We start from the raw sequence: 16,713 nt of genomic DNA on the forward strand, positions 1-16,713 counted from the left end.
AAGGAAGAGAGAGAAGTATGTACACATCCACCATAACAACCATAATAATTTCAGTCATTTATAAACATTCATGAAAGAAATAAAATGCCTTACGCAGGCCTTTATATTCCACTAACTCAGTAAAATACACCCTTCACTTACTTCAGATAACATGCCAGCAAGGATTTTTATGAACAAGAAAAAAAATATGAAGCGTGTCACTACTCATTAATCATGGCATTAGTTTTTAATGTGAGGGAAGACAGGAGACAGCGAGGCTAAATCTTGCTCTTCTGTTAAAGATAACAGGCATTCTAGTTTTTGCACCACTGAGGGAATAGGTATTAATCAAACATGCCTATCATGCACAGAGTGACATGTACAATGTCCCTGAATGATCACTACATGCCAAGTTAGCATTCTGAGGAGATCTTTGCTATGGCTCCGGGTGACTTTCTGAAATGTGAGTATCTGGGCCAGTAGTTAGCAGCTACCAAGCCAACTATTCTTTTCCACTCAGTGCCTCTGTAGCCACTTCAAGATGGTTTGATAAAGCTCTTCTGACTAAATTTTCTTTTTCCCCAACACACCACATGCTAGAACGCATAAAGTTTCAGCATGGAGATCTGCTAGAACTGCAATTACTATAACCTTAAGTACCTTTGAAAAATGGAATTGTTTGACCTGAGGTCCAAAGTTTACTCATTGAACACCACTGGAAAAGAGCTACTTATATTATAATGTCTTACTAACACTACCCCCAGCACAACTCCTACCAGAAGAAAACATTATTTTGATGATTTTTTTTTCCCTATCTCATTTTAAAGAAGTGGTAAACATTGTTTAGAAAGCCCCACGTGCAAGTTTGTCTTGATTTGTAAATTCAATAAAATACATGTTATTTGCAAGCTGTGTACGCTGAAAGGTGAAAACCACTGTTTGCTGAAACACAATGTCACTTTCAATTGCATTTGGAAAAAAATACCCAAAACTAACAAAAGAGAAAAGAAATCTAGAGCATAATGTACTGACAATCACAGCTGGAAATTTTGAAATCCCAAAATCACAGAGGTTGGAAAAGCCATCAAGTCAAAGTTCTACCTGTTGCCCAATTTGCCGCCAACCCAGAACACCTCCAGCCCTTCCTGGGACACCTGCAGGGCTGGGCACTCCAAGCCCCCCTGGACAGTGCCAAGGCAGCTCCTGAGCCCCCTTTCCATGGGGAAATTCCTGCTGCGCCCACCCTGAGCTGCCCTGGCCCAGCCTGAGGCCGTTCCCTCTGCTCCTGTCCCCGTTCCCCCCGGCTGTGCCCTCCTGGCAGGAGCTGTGCAGAGCCACAAGGGCCCCCCGAGCCTCCTTTGCTCCAGGCTGAGCCCCTTCCCGGCTCCCTCAGCCTCTCCTGGGGCTCCATTCCCTTCCCAGCTCCGTTCCCTGCCCCGGCCACGCCGCAGCCCCTCCATTGCCCGTGCGAGGGCCCGGAGGTGCCGCAGCCCTCGAGGTGCGGCCTCAGCAGGGCCGGCCCAGGGACGGGCCCTGCCCCGCTCCTGCTGCCGCCGCACGGCCGGCACAGCCCCGGGGCCATCGGCCTCTGGGCCCCGGGCACCCTGGGCTGTGTCCGGCTGCTGGCACAGGGCTGGCACACAGGACATGGCTCTGGCTGCCCTCAGAGCCTGCCAGGGGGCAGAGACCTGGGCACGGAGTCAGACACCCGGGCCTTCGACTGCAACCCATGGAAACAACAATTACCAACTTTGTTACAAGCCACAAGGGTTTGAGTAGAATGTTAGTGACTTTGTCACAGGGTGGAAATGGAAAATTTTGGGGTTTTTGGAATGGAGGTTCAGGAGGCAAGATGGAGGAATCTGGGCCTGTCCTGTCCTTCCTCCTGTTTCTTCTTGGCCTCCATCTTCTGCTGGGATGGTGGCACTTTTGGATTGGATTTGGGTAGAAACTCACTGTCTAACATAGGTGATATGTATTGGGAAGATATGGTAAATAAAGTACACGTAGTTTTCAGTATAAAAAGATAACACTGCCCTGAGGGCAGTCAGTGTGCCACAATCCAACCTGCCAGACAGGCCACAATCCAACCTGCCAGACAGACCTGGACGGGTCAGACAAAGAATGTTATAGATAAGAGAAAGTAAACAACCTTGAAAAGCAGAACTTTTCAAGATGCTACTTCTCCTGTCTGGCTGGAAAAAAGAGACTTTCTGACACCTGGGGGTCGCCTCAACACCAGAGACCTCGTCACCACAGCACCCCCAGGGCTGTCCCAGCTTCCCAGCCCCTCTGCCCCAGCCTGGAGGGCTCCAGGGGGTTGGTGAGACCTGACAAGTCACCTTAGGGAGCCAACAAATGAACAAAAAGAATTATTCAGACTTCAACGATCTGTAAATTCAATGCTTCTGCATGTCTGCCTGTTCGTGTTTTCAATGACAAGCCCAGGTTTGAAAGATCCTCACAGCAGCTCCATTCATCCAGACGTCACGTCAGGGAACGCCGCGCTCTCCAAGCAAATATTAATTTGCAAAGTGTAAAAATTAACTGAATGATGAGGATGTCAGAACATATTCCCCAGTTTTTACTGCCATGTGGCTATTGCAATTTTGAGAAGCCACGCAGGTGCACATTTCTATTACAACTTTTGCCATCAGCCTGTTCCAAGACACGGCCCTGCAGAGGTTTTGCTTGTGTACATCATTAAACATGGATATGTCTCACTGAACCAAAAAAATAATGGACATGAATGTACTGCAGATAATTCCAAATGGTGTTATTAGCAAAAAAAGGGCAAAAATTTTGAAGGTGAAAATAAGGAGAGTGACTGCTGCCTGATTTGCCTTTTGCCATGCACACTCTGTATTACAATTTAAAAGTAGTGGTACCCTACATTCTTAATTCTGGGAAGATTTGTGTCTTTCAAGTGTTACTACTTCATGCTATTTCTCCTTCATAATAATTTGGGAAGAAACCTGTCTAATAATTTGCACTTCTAGCCTCCCAATAAATATGAATTGTGTATTTTTTTTTCCAAGCCTCTATCACAGTGCTGCAGTTTGGGGAGTACCTGCAGGCAGCCTCATATGTTAATTGTTTCTATGCAGGCAAGATCTCTAATCTTCCAAGAACAATAAATCTCTTAATAATTACTTTCTCATTTTGCTTTTTGCTTTCTCTGTATGGCTTGTTAAGCACACGTTCAGCCTACTTTCATAGATTTTCTTTATATTTTGCATTTTCTCAGATCTGTCCAAACTGCAAAGGCTTAAAAGGTCATCTGAGGTGCATAGTGATAAATATACTGGTGCATGAGAGTATTTCTAGCTAATGTTTTTCTTTTATGAAGCCTTTCTTCTGGAAAAAAAAAAAACAAACAAACAACAAAACACACACCAAAAATATGATTTTTTTTTCTGATTATGGTTGTTATGGACAAATAATATGACTACTTTCAATATAAATGTTGTGTATGTTGCTTTGGGTATTTTTGTTTGCTTTTGTTTTTGTTATTCATAGAAACTGGTAGTTCAAATATTATTTTTAGAGCAACAAAACACTGTCATTATTTGTGCTCAAATTAAAAAATTACAGTGACATAGTTTTGACTAATTTACATTTATTAATTGATAAAGACATCGGTCAGACTAACTCTATGTTTGAAATGAATGAATGAATGATTGAAAATTAAAAAGCCTGTGCCACCCTATCATTGCTTCTCCTAATTCTTCAAAGGACCAAAATTTAAGTTCACACATCTTGAGCTTATTTAAATTGCATGAACACCCTAATATGATACCTCAAAATTAATTAATTAGTTAATTAATTCATTTTAACTGAGTCTACAGGACCCAATGATTCAATTTCTGCAGATTTAAGTTTTTGGAAGGATCTGGGGCCTAATCCTGCCATCATTCCATTGAAGCACCAAAAATGCAGTGTGTAAGATCTGGGCTCAGATGGCCCATGCGGAGACATCCCAGCCAACTTCCATAGGGATGTCTAGGCTTTTAAACAACATGGTGTTAAATTCTGGATAATTAATTCTATGATGGCCTGATTAATATGGTCTGTTACTCAGATCTATAGCAGTGAGTCCACAAATATATTTTTTTACCAAAAAAAAAAACCCCAAAAACAAAAAAACGCAAACAAAAACCCCCTAAAAAACAAACAAAAAACCCAACAAAAAAAAACCCCCAAAGAAACCAGCAAAATAACTAACTGAATATGTCAACTAATTTTCAAAAACAGTGGACTTCAGGGATTGATTGGGTTTTTTGTAAATCAATAGTGTTGTAATACTTTTACAGGTAATCTTTAAGTGGCTTCCAACACAAAGAGAACAACAACATTTGATCAATATTAATGAGCAGAGGAATTCAATGGTGTGGTTTCCAGGCATTTTTATCCACGTTCATATAAAATAATGTCAGCAAGATTAATTGTGCACTCAAAGTAATAGATCTGTTCACTTTGCTGCTCTTTTGAGTTCTTCTTTGTTCAGTTCCAGGGGTATCAGCCAACATAATAAGTATAGTCCAAAATATATCATCCTGTTATTCAATTGAAATCCCATGCTGTTTTTGAAAAAAATGCTGAATGTTAACTTAAAGTGCAGCAGGTTTTAAATTTTAGATGCTCTTACTAAAACCTCTGAGACTTCATAGAGGTATGAATCAAATAAATGCATCCTCAGCAGACCTGCAGAGGGGCTCAAGGCAGAACCATGTTATCTGTTTTCTCATTTGACAAGTAGAGTCAACGAAAAATTCAAAATAAAATCTTGTATCATGCCTTACTGCAGTGGAAACTGCATATCTGAGAGAAACCATGAGTTTGTCTAGAGAAGATAAAGCCAGGAAAGCAAGGAAACCTGTTTAGTGATAGCCATCTGCCTCTAAAAAAACCAGCATAAGCATTTGTTTTTGCCAAATATAAAATCTGCTGATGCTTTGGTGGGAAGCAAAAATTACAGGGGATGTCATTAAACAAGAAATCAACATCAGGCCATCTTCATCACACGCTTGGATTCCCTGAATTCAAAAGTATGCTAAAACAGATGATCAAAAAATCAAAGTCTACTTTTTCTTACTAAGTCAAGCTAAAGTGACAAATATGAAAAATATAAGGAGAAAATAAAGAAAAAAATGTGTGTTCCAGTGGAGTGAAACATGCAAAATAACCACATTTTTTGCAAGTAAAATTAAGTAAAATGAAATAAAAAAAAATCTTAGCATGTTTGATGGTATCAATCCATTTTCTCTTCATGCGGAAGTAATATTACTTTAATGAAAAACATAAATTAGATACTGACCTTAATATACATCAAGGTAAAGATACAAAGCTAATTGCTTCATTTATTTTGTGGAATATTACTGAAGTAGGATTAATAGATAATGGTATTCTGATGATATAATAAGCTGCAAATCCCATCAAAACAAATATTGCAAGCTATCATCAAACTAATAAAACATATCAAATAATTTTCCTTTTCATTTTAAAGGAAAGTACTCTCCAGCTGCGTGACTTTGTGGCAACAGTTTCTCTTAAGTTCCTCTTGGCCTTATATGGATGTCACGTAGGGTTTTTCCTCATCTGATAAATTGAAATCTTCACCAGAGATCTCTTACACAGTTTTAACATCCTAAGTTGGAAGATTTCCTCTGTGTTTGGATAATACATGGCACTTGAGGTGCTTCCTCTGCAAAGTGAAACCTTTAAAATAAGCAGTGACAGAGCTCACTTAGCAGGAGCTCCTGTGTTTTGGAGTTAGTGTGTGCAAAGGCAGCCGGTGTCACAAACAACTTATTTCGCCTTCATGGGAAGGCAAGAATCGGCCTCCTTGCTGCAGGAGCCAGCAGAATGGCACAAGCTGCCCATGGGGAGGGGAATAAGGCTTATCACACTGAATCAGGCTCAGTATCCAGGTAATCCAACCCTGCACTGCCTCTGCTCAGCAGTTCCTGCAACCTGAGCACAAAGCTGTACCATCCCGCCGTGGAAATGAGCAAAAATCTGCACAAGATATTTTACAAATATTTGTGATGAGCTCAATTTCCGAGTCTTTATAGTTGCCATAATTTTCTAAGTGACACACATGTTTTCTTCACACGGTTAAAAATTTCACCACCACTATGCGCACAGATGATAGACTGTGTTTTTTTCAGAAGTACATTGACCTGTTTCTTTCCTCATCGCCCTTTTAAAAACTCAAAATGGATTTTTGAAAGGTCTGCCCCTTCAAATGTGAGATTGCAGAATTCACACTTCAGCAGACACAAATCCAAAGTATAACCTAATCCTATTCAAAAGGGACCATCTTCCACAGGGACACGCAGACAAGCATTCAAATCCATCAGGAATGTCCCTACAGGTTCTGGCAGAAATCTGCTTTGTTGCACAAAAAGGTCAGGAATACAACGAAAGCTTCTGAGGGTCTCTGATCTTCCTCACATTTACTGCTTTGGTTGTTAATTCAATATTATTGTGAAGACTTTGTATGTCCCCAGGTGCCTGCCTTGCAGTGCAGAGTTTGGGAACATTTGAGGAGCACGTTCCCAGCAGATGTGCTGTCGACCTTCTGAAGGCACTGCAGTCATGAAAAATGTCTTCTAGACAACGTGCTCATTCTGCCAATAAAGTATTAAAAGTATTAAAGTATTAAAGTATTAAGCATCAGCAGTAATGAACTAATGCTTTGAAAGTAGTCCAGTATTTGCTCCTTCTCACTCAAAGATCTTTTTTTTTTTTCATTTGTAAGTAATTCTATGTTAAAAAAATAAACATCTAAACGTTTTAGGCCCAACTCCATTTATACTGGTGCACCATGACAAACTGACCATCATCAGTTAATAATGATGATCATAATAAAGCTGTATTTTGAACTCATCCTTCAAAGCTTCTAAAATGTAACAAGAAATTCTTCCTTGCCCAACACATTCAAGTATTTGTAAAGTAAGAAGAAAAGGGAATAAACCAATCCACAATAGCTCCTTATCTTTCTAAAAATTCCTTTCTGAATTTGCTACTGTTACTTCTATTTCACTGCTGGGATACACATGTACTTTGCATCAACAAATTTGTATTGACCTACACCTTACTTTTTGTTTGGTTATTTAAACCTGAAAAGAACAGGCACTGCAGAGCATCATTCACGGTTTATGTGGAATATTGATAACAAAAACTGATTGCTGCATGTTATTCCAGTTAATGCATGAAAGCAGACAAAGTAATTAGATGACACACACTGTCATCTCATGAACACTCCCAAAATACCAGCTTTAGGGGAAAAAAATTTAACAAAAATCTGTTCAGCCTGGCTTGTAAGTGAATTAGTAGCGTATTATATTCTATCTGCCTATATATTCATTATAAACTGATGGCAGAGATCCAGACTTAATTGCACTGTGATTAAATATTTATCTTGTTTTTAATGCGGCAAATGGAGCGTGTTGATTATAATGATCAAGGTGTCTCCATCTGGATGCAGAAAAAGATAAAGTTCACCCCCTGAGTGTAAAATGGCTTTTGGGTCATTTCTGCACATTTCCCTCCAATTCTATTCCCTCCAATTCTTCTGCAGTGAAGAAATTTAACCTGGATTGTCCAGCCATCTCCCAACCTTTTTTGAGCTAATAGCTAGAATATTTTCTGTAGAGGAGCAATTTATACTTGATGGATATACAATGACTTTCCTTAAGAGTCTTAAACTTCAGACCCAAGCCTTTGATGGCAAATTATACCCAAATTTGAGGCATGGTGAGTGTAGCAGGCACTTTAGTGATTTTGCAGAGGGTGAGACATGAAAACACTCTAAAATCTGGGGAAAGTGTTCAATGCACTACAAGACATTTTCCCCAAGTCGTCTTCCATTATTTCTCTTCATATTCCTCAGCTTTCAAGGCTAAGAACTTTCTTTGCCAATTTTCAATGCTGTTTTCTTTCTCTTTTTACCCTTTGCCACCCAAATATGTGTTTTTGGATGATGCCCACAGTATTCTTCCCCCACCAGCTCTCCCACAAACCTCCTTAGTGAGTGCTGAAGTGAGACCTGCTCTGCATCGCCTTTCACAGGAGGATTTTATCTTCCCAGGGAACACCTGATCAGTTTACAGAAAATACAAATTTCCAAGGCCTCTTCCTCCTCCTTTAACTTTCCACTCAGGCAGCATCATTGCTGCTTTTCTCATAGATGATCCTTTTTCTGTCACTGACTTCTCCCAGTCTTTCTGACCCAGCTGTGGCATCTTGTTTGCTACACTCCTTTTGTGATTTACTTTGTCTCATTAAAACTAAATTCTCCAACATACATTAGAAATATTTTCCAAATTTATGTTTCAGTTGAGTCTGGTTTACATCAAACAGGGAAAAAAAAAAAAACCAACCAGAAAACCAAATCACCCTCTGCAAACAGAGAGAATAATTTTGTAAAAAACTTTGCTGAAGGACTGCAGACTTGAATTTTTAATGCTAAAATATTCAAAGAAATATTAAATTTTATTTCAATTGGGATGTCTGGAAGATTTAGTTCAAAGGTGCAGTCCTGAAAAGGCTAATGTCTACAGATTCTACATTAAAACAAACTCCCCAAATCCATTTTCTACATGATTGGAACAAATCCATATCTCTGTTTACTGCACTGATAATGGCTTAAATAAAACACTCCCTGCAATAAAGAAACTATATATTGTTTGGTACCTAATGCAGAACCTCACTTGCAATTGGGATTTCTGTGCAACAGTGTTGTTTTTATCATCATAATTCTTGTCATCATATATGAAGATGTCATTTTTTATTGTTTCACTGCACTTTAAACTGCCAATGATGAGGACTTCTCATCCTTTTTCCCTTCTATAACTGGAAAATGAAAAAAAAAACCCTGCAAAGATTGTGTGAACCTTAATTATAACAGCAAATAGAATAAATCCAGTTAGTCCTCTTGCTGAGGATTCCAGTGGGAACTAAAAAATGCCACAGCCTAAACTTAGGCTGTTCATATTTGTATGAGTCAGATCCTAATTACTAGTGCTGCATTAATGACACAGAAACAGCAGAAGAGAACCTCAGAGGGTGGTTATCCTCAGGACATGAAATATTATTAAAAAGTGATGAAAGAGAATCACTAAATGTGAAATATATATAGTCCAAACAGGCATAAAGTTGTCCACAGCAGAAACCAAGGGAAATAGACAAGAGTTACACTCCAGTCACTTATTTCCCTGAGGATGTAGGACAGAGGAAATATATCCTTTTCTCTTCCACTTTTTTTCCCAAGCTGCCATCAAACCCTGCTATTTCCATGTAAAAAACCTTAAATCCAATTGAATTCCAGATTCTGTCACTATTCTCCAACTCTTTCTCCTTTCCTAGCTAGACAATCCAGCTAGGAAATAATTTCTCTTTTTTCTCCAAAAAACATTGGTTTTTTTGTCAACCCAGAAACCTACACTGATTGAGAATCCCAGCTTAAAATCATAGCCCGTGTTTGCAGTCACGAGCCTTCAGTTTGGAACATACACAAGCAGGATCTCTTGAGATCTGCTTCCTTTGCACCAGCTACTTCCACAGCACAAATTCAAATTAATTGCTTGTGATTAATGTGGTTCACGTGAAGCCAGTTGCACCTGGATGGAAGCGCTGACTTATTTTTGGGTGGCTAATGGCAGTAAGCCCTGCACAGCAATACTGCAGGTTGGTGTTTTCTGATAAGCTTTAATGCTTTAAGTTGAAATTCCTGCTTGTGTTTAATAGTAATGTAAATAGTTTGTGATAAGGAGTTCAAGCAGAGCTCTCAGCACGGGTAAATTTTGCCTTCCAGGGCTGGGGCTTGAGCTGCAGCACTCTCTAGGGAAATAATTTATTCCTTTAGGGAATGGCATGGCACACTTCCACGGGAGATCTTGCCTTATAGCCCCTAAAAGAGCAAAACAAGATTGAAGTAATAAAAAGATGTCACTGTTTATTCAAGGTCCTCCAGGTGCACTTATGGCCAAAAGCACATGTGATGCAGGGCTTTGACACTTTTATCAGTTTATCAAATTAACATAATTGATGAGAATCCCCGGTTAGAAGTACATATACTGTGGTAATCCCCCCACCTTGTTTTGGCCTCCCTCTGAAGAAACTGTAGAATTATGCAATGATACTTTACAGACCTACAAATCGATGAAAGAAATTTTTTAAAAGCAAAAATCTTTTGACATCTGAGCCATAGAGCCTCTCTGGTGTCCACCCTCAGGTGGGTCATAGGTAGCTTGACAGACACATCCAACTGCATGACTTAAAACAGTTTGAGGCAAAAAACTTATTTTGAATTTCTTAAGATATGATATTGTATGGCCTGTGTTGTTCTTCAAAAACTTGAGATGGAAACAAGACCTGGTGAGAAACACATTGCTTTGCACCTTCTCTCCTTGCCCCTATTCAGAGGAGGTTTGAGCAGAACACACACCTGGCAGGATGTTTGATTTGTGTTTTGTTTAATAAAAGAAAAGCCCAACGTTCCTGTTTTGCAGAAAAAAAAATAGTAAAAGTGTTTTGTCATTTAGGAGGCTGGATTAAAAAAATAAAATTGAGACGTTTTTGGCCAACATGGAGAGATACTGAAATACTCTCCCTCTTTCCCTTAGTGTATATTAATAAATAAACTGTTCTGCAGTTTGAACAGGATGAAATTCTGTCGAAAAGTTGAAACTAATGAAATTCATGAATAACTGTAACACTGACTTGTAATATTACTGTGGAATGTTAATTCATGCTTTGTTAAAACACAGTGCTGCAGGAAAATTGAATACATAAATCTCTACCCAGACCTTTTTGGTTTTGGGCTGTCTTCTTCTTTGTAGCTATTGCAGCCATTCCAATAAAACTTCAGGAATTCCAAGGCATTTCTCAGGGTATTTGACACAAATAACTTTCAAAGTATATAAAGGTAGATTTCATGCTGGCATATTTTTAGTAATAGAAAACTGGAAATTCATGGGAGCATGTTACAATTAAAAGTACAACTGTGTTCATAGTTGGGGCATATTGCAATTTTGTAATTGTTATTTTCATCCCAACAGTTGCCACAGAGCCACAACTCCCATGGCAGCCAGTGGAAATTGTGTCTGGAAAAAGAACTGGACTGGGAAATCTTTTGGCCTTTTACTTATCTTCAGTCACTCTGACAGTTTTCGTTTAACATTTTACTGCTTTACAGTACTGTAGATTGCATGTAAATGGTTTTGCCATGATTTTGTTTTGAAGTCACATGGCATTTATTTGTAAGGAAGACTACTGCAGACAATAGGAAAAAAAAAAAAGGAGAAAAATCTGCAAAAATAGTTATTTTCAAAATAATTTTTTTAACTACTACAAATGTATATATGATTACTCATACACAGGCAGGTGAAGGCTACATATCATATTAGGCTTTTGTCAAGCCTAATAAAGGACATTCATGCTCTCAGTTAAAGCATAGTTTATCTAAAAGATTTCCAGTAGAAAAAAGTAAAATTCATTTTAATTGCATTAGTAAAACTTCAAAACAATATACAATAAAAAATAATCTAAGACAAAACAAAACAGGAAGGCCTTGGCTCTTGCAAAGAGTGATTGCCATATGGAAAGTCAACATGTGAGTTAAAATGATGTGAATGAAGTGGTACATATTTGTTACTGCAAGAAATCATCTAAGAAATTGCTGTATGTGTGCAGAAATCCCCATGGTCCTGTCTGAGTGAACTCATTCAAGCCTTTGCTTGATATTTCCATCCACCTAAAGCAATTTATATTCTCTTTATGATAAGAAATGCATCTGAATTTTACCTGTTATGTTGTTTCAGTGATACAGTTAAAGAGGGCTATTTAGTCTTGCCCACTGTTAGTGACAACCAACATTTCACTGTTTTTTAAAATAACAAGGACAAATCTTCCTTCAACAAATTTTTTCCGTTCAAGCTATGACAGACTTAAAGATCTCAAAATACAAGATCCTGACTATACCATCAGCCTCAGAGGAGGCTGACTTTAACAGAAGTACCAAATTCTCTCAGTTCAGCCATGCTCTCTATACTTTGCCACCTGCCAGAAAGCTTTCCATTCTTTCTTTAGCAGCCATCTAACCTGCTTAAGCTCAGGTTTTTTAACACTCTGATGTAATAAAATATTAGTTATTGAAAAGGTGTGGTTGTAAGAACTAATAATTTTTAATTATATTTATTTTAATTAATAATTTTCTTCTGTTGAACAGGAACAGCTTTTCTACAAACGGGTCATTATTCAATATGTTTTTTGGCTCCTGAATTGATGTGCAATACACAGCCTTGACAACTAAAAATCACTTAAATTTGCACAGTAAAGGAGTGAAATTCCATCTTCAGTATTATGTTTTCACAGTCAATCCAGCGCTTTAAAGATGGTCATAAGATGTTTAAACCGAAAATAAGCATAAAGTATAACTCCTTGTGATGCTATATTTGATTAGAGTCCTTTTCATTGGGCTTGTTAACCTGCTACTAAATCCTCAACCAAGCACTAATTCTGCTTGGTTTGCTTTTATTAGTATTTGCTTATTTTTATTTCACTTTCCACACATCCAATGGCAGGATGGGAATCTTAAGTGACAGGTAATCCAAGTATTTGACCAGAGAAAATTTTTTCATCCCCACTCCAACTTTCAATGAACATTCCCACCAAATTCCGCCTTCCTATTGCCAGCACACATGCCACTGACATGGTTCACTGAGATCCCTACAGCAACCAGAACAGTACCTCGTTCATCTTCTCATTCCTTCCTCATCTTCAGAGGATGAAGAAATAAATACCCAATAATAATATTTGTATGTTTATTATTCACTTGTCTTAGCTGCCCAGAGCTAGAGCTAGTCCTACTCTTTTCGTCTGTCCTGGCAAGGACTAGACACCTGCAAAATCTCTTTTTGGGAAATGCTGCTTCCCAGATGGGAAGAGCTGCACCTGTGTAAAACCACCCTGTTTGTTACAGACCTCACAGAATCATAGAATTTGGGTTGAGACTTTAAATATCACCCAGTGCCACCCCCTGCCATGGGCAGGGACATTTCCCACCAAAGCAGGTTTCTCAGACCTCCATCCAGCCTAGCCTTGATCAGTCTGAGGCAGATGCCTGGCATGAAAAGCTTCATCTTGCAAAACATCTGCCTCAAAATTCAGCTAAGAAAGGAAGGGAAAAGCAGACGGAAGGAAAAGTTCATTACAGGAATCAGTACCTGGTTTAGGGGATACTGTATGATCTCCCACTTTATTCGTACACTGGGATGAATATTGTATAACCACCACAAATACCACTCTCTGAAACTGCGCAGGTTATAGAAAAATGCTCATGTCTGAGTTTCTCAGGCAGCTGCCAGCACTGCAGGCTGATTTCAAACTCCTAGCTCACTTTTTTTGTCAATCTTGGAAAGAAGCAAGCCATTTTGCCAAACTGTGTTATTTTTATGATATGTGGATGGACAGTCACTAAGGGATAGGCTAAAAATACTAATTAATTTTCATTCCTGACCTAAGCAAGATTTCCAGCTTTTAAATGTGACAGGCTGCTCCAATAGCCTTCAGTGCCACCTGGCATCTAGGACTATTTTTACTGCATAAGCCTCATTTCCATCAGAATGGGGTTCAATATGACCTTTACATAATTTTCTGATTTAGTCTATATTTTGCTTGGAATAGATGGAAAAGTAATTAGCAAGCTAGCTGCAGGCACTGGAAAAAAAAAATAAAATATGCAGTTGGAGAAGAAAAAAGGAAAAGGAATTGCTACAAATGCGTAAACCAAGTTCAGCAAGACAGTAAATCTGTGGTACAGTCCCTGGGGGAATGGCAAATCCTTTCCCTTAGAATAATTGTGAGAGATGATTTCCCTCTTTGAAATGTGTGAAATGGAAGAGCTTTGCACACCGCAGCAGAATCTCTGTGGCCCCAAAGACAGCCTGGGAGCTGTCACAAAACCACAACTCCGGGTCCTGCTGTGCAGTGGGCAGGAAACTGAGGTCCTTGAGTCTTGACCAGACACACCCTTGATGCTTTGAGGGTGACACAGAAAGCAGATTAAACATGTAGTGCTTTTATTTTTAAAGTTTCATTTCAAGAACTTGAAAAGAAAAACCCAAAAAACAAAAAACCCAGAAAAATCTGATTTGGTTTCTCTTTTCAGATTGTCATGAAATCATAGAATGGTTTGGGTTGGAAGGGACCAAAAAGATCACCAGGTCCAAAACGATTCATAGTAACCACTGAAAAAGACACTTTCCCCCCCTTTTTTTAAATTTTCTTTTTTTTTTATTTTCCTTTTTTTCCCAATTAATAAAAGCCTTTTAATAAGGCTTCTCTGGGCATTATTTTCATGGAGAAGAGAGACCCTTCTGTGAAATTGTGAAACCCAATTTCAAACTCACATCAGCTAAGTATGTTAAGGACAAAGACGTGGTATAGTTTTTATATAAGGATATAAGCATAATTTTCATGTAAATATTTTTAATTTCAATTCTTAGCCTCATTCCCTGAGAACCAAGGACACAAAGTGCCCAGAACTTTAACCAATTGGATCTCACCTGCTCTCTGAGGAGCAGGGCAACAACCAAATGGCAAAAGAATTTTCTGACATGAAGCATGGAAAGACAAGGAAGAATTGATTACAATATTTTATATTGTTATAAAAAATTCAAAACTGTGAAAATTTGATATACTGAATATCAAAGCAATATTCAACTGCTACATGGGATTTTAATACTAATATGTCTAGTGTTTTAAATCTATAAAAAATGACAGTCCAGTAACTTTTTAAATGCAAAGATATTTAGATAAACTAATTCTTCTACAACATTTTTATAGCACAAGTTCCCTTCTGTTGTTTGGGGTTTTTTTTAAACTCTACATGTCTCTGAGGATCCAATAATTGCACAGAAATATTCTCCTAAGAGTCATCAAGGCTGTGCCAAGCAAGTCAGCTTTGAAATACATACTGACTGAAATAATTTACATTACCTTCAATTTTTCGGTTTTTAAAATCTATTTTATTTCTGTAAACCATCTTTTTTTTTTTAATTCTGTGAATAAAAAGACAAACACCAACACAAAATGTTTTGGTGTCCCTCTTTAAAAAGTTAAACACATGAGATCCAAGAAAGAAAACAAGCACCAGAGGAAACTGGAGTTCTCCAAGCAGAACCAAAACAAAGCACGTAACTTCTGCTTTGATTTATTTATTCTGGAATTATATTTCAGGTATTGCTTAACACCATGCTCCTAGAGTAAGGGTAATGGATAAGCAGTTCAGGGTAAACTCTTAATAGTTTTAGATCTCTATTTCTCATGACTTTTTGATAACTGTAATTACTATGTCTAGTACAACTTTCATCCTGGAACTTGTGCTCTTCCATTTTCTAAAATGCCATTAATTTCCTTTAATAAAATAAACGTAGTTCTATAGATTTTTGCAGCCAAAGTCTCTTTCATTTGATAAAGCATTTTTCAGCTTTTATTCTTTCTCAAAAGTGATTTTTTTCCCCCCCCATGTTATTTACTTCTTTTTCCCCCTATTTTATTTACTTCTTTAGGAAAAACATGCTAAAATAACTTCTATGTAAGTCAAAAAATCTAAATAAAGAGGGAACAGGGTAGATCTCACATGGAATTTTGGAAGGGTAATATAATTTTTCTTAGGTACACAAATATTCAATGCAGCTTATATACTCTGCCACAAGGTTGTTGGAGGGATTACTTTTTAGCCATGTCTTTGAAGAAGGAGGTCCTGCCATGTAGTGAATCTTTAATCTCTACAACACCTAAACTTAAAAGACAATAAAAGACAATAACAGATCTCACCCTGTAAAAGAGCTTTTATTACCATGAAACTTTAAATGTGTTTGCGTGTTATATAGATGGAAGGCAAAAATGAAAACGCTACGTTTCCTAAAGCATTATAATTTCAAAAAGTAATACTACTACTACTACTACTACTACTACTACTGTTATATAATTATAATAATAATAGTAATAATAATAATAATAATGTCATATAATTATATAATAACTATTATTATAATAATATATTAATATTAATATATCATTATCTATAATATTATATTAATATATATTTAATAATATATAAATAATAATTAATTATTATTTATGATAATACATAAATCTAATTATTTATAATTTAAAATATTAAATTTATATATTTATAATATATAAATTATAATTAATTATTTTTATTATAATTTAAGTAGTAGTAGTAATAATAATAATAATAATAGTTATTATTATTATTATTATTATTATTATTATTATTATTATTATTATTATTATTATATCAGTGGCAGAGGCAAGGAATGGCTCCAGTTAAGTGGTGATCTCAAAGGAGATGTATTTATTGCCTCAGTCAAAATCAGTGTGTAGAGGCAAGTGAACAAACTGCTGTGCTCTGTCTCATCAGGTGTTGGAAGAACTACTCTTTAATAATTGTAGAAACTACTCCAGGCTCCTTGAGGAATCCATAAAACCATGGGGAAACATTTTTGGGATGAAAAGCTTCAAACAGCAGGACATCCAGCAGGAGTTCCTTGCTACATTAGGCTTTGAAAAATACTTGTCAACAAAGGAGTCTCCTCCTGGCTCAACAAACAGCTTTCAAAAACTCAGGTTACTTATAGATGGGAAAAAAACCACATGGAAAAGAGAGAATTTTCCTAAGATTTTCCTACTTCTATT

At 37.4% G+C, this 16,713-nt stretch overlaps 1 protein-coding gene across 2 annotated transcripts in view; it reads right to left on the reverse strand.

Moving 5' to 3' along the window:
- The window catches only part of EDIL3 (EGF like repeats and discoidin domains 3), a 236,597-nt gene that overhangs the window by 119,662 nt on the left and 100,222 nt on the right, over positions 1-16,713 (reverse strand). The gene's annotated exons all lie outside the window — the stretch shown is intronic.

This window comes from Melozone crissalis, unplaced genomic scaffold, assembly GCF_028551555.1.
Source record: "Melozone crissalis strain CALT ecotype California unplaced genomic scaffold, PUWL_Pcris_2 ptg000005l_1, whole genome shotgun sequence".
NCBI classification, from domain to species: Eukaryota; Metazoa; Chordata; class Aves; order Passeriformes; family Passerellidae; genus Melozone; species Melozone crissalis.